Raw genomic sequence first — 822 nt, 5'->3', positions numbered from 1 at the left:
GATTCTACATTTATTTTGCGTTCGGTATTCGGATCGCATTGCATTGCATGCGTTCTTGCTTTAGAGGTTGTGTTTTTTTATTTTTTATTTTTTTAATTCTGATTAACAGTCAATGGATTCATCATCGATTGAGTTTCGGTGGTGTGTGTAGTTAATGGACTTGAATTTCAATGTGAGCGGTGTAGGATACTCTAAATTGTGAATAAGTGATGCGGTTGAAAATGGAGGCATAGTCACAACATGCATACATTTTTATGACCAAAGGCTTAGCAATAGTAGCATGTTGCTGGTGTTGTAAAATTTTTTTATGTATTTTTAATGTGAAATACTAATGCAACGTGTAGAGCCTAATATATAAATTTATAGTCCCATGTTTGATATAATTCTTACTAGTGATGGTTCTGGTTGTAATTGGAGATGGATTCTTCTTACAAAGATAGGCCAACTTGAGGTAATTAGTTTAACAGATCCATGTTGTAACGAAGGATGATGATGATGTTATGTTGGCTTTCATAAGTTAGATAATGGTAATGAATCATGATAGAGTTAAAAGTACTCGGAAACAAGAGTGATTAGAACGATGATTTGTTTGAGGTATATGTCTCCTATATTACAGTTTTTAGCAGAGAAGAACAACGGGACTCAACCTTCAATATGGTGCCCACTTGAGATAAGGTGTTGTAGAATTTAGAGTGACTTTGACCTGGGGGCATTACAGAGGTTAATTTGTATTTGAGTCAGTCTTATATTTGTTTGAAGTTATGTTGTCTCTTTTCATTTTATGCTGTTTAGGGAAATAATCAAATTGAAATTTGATGCTTA

General features: G+C 33.6%; 1 protein-coding gene across 1 annotated transcript in view; it reads left to right on the top strand.

Annotated features, from left to right (window-relative positions):
- The window catches only part of LOC107642619, a gene marked incomplete in the record, with an annotated part of 16117 nt that continues 15313 nt past the window's right edge, over positions 19-822 (top strand). The window contains 1 exon segment of the mRNA XM_016346028.2: positions 19-675.

The sequence above is a fragment of the Arachis ipaensis genome, chromosome B05 (genome assembly GCF_000816755.2).
Source record: "Arachis ipaensis cultivar K30076 chromosome B05, Araip1.1, whole genome shotgun sequence".
Taxonomy (NCBI): domain Eukaryota; kingdom Viridiplantae; phylum Streptophyta; class Magnoliopsida; order Fabales; family Fabaceae; genus Arachis; species Arachis ipaensis.
Note: the sequence above shows the minus strand (reverse complement) of the source record. Positions and strands in the feature narration are given on the sequence as shown.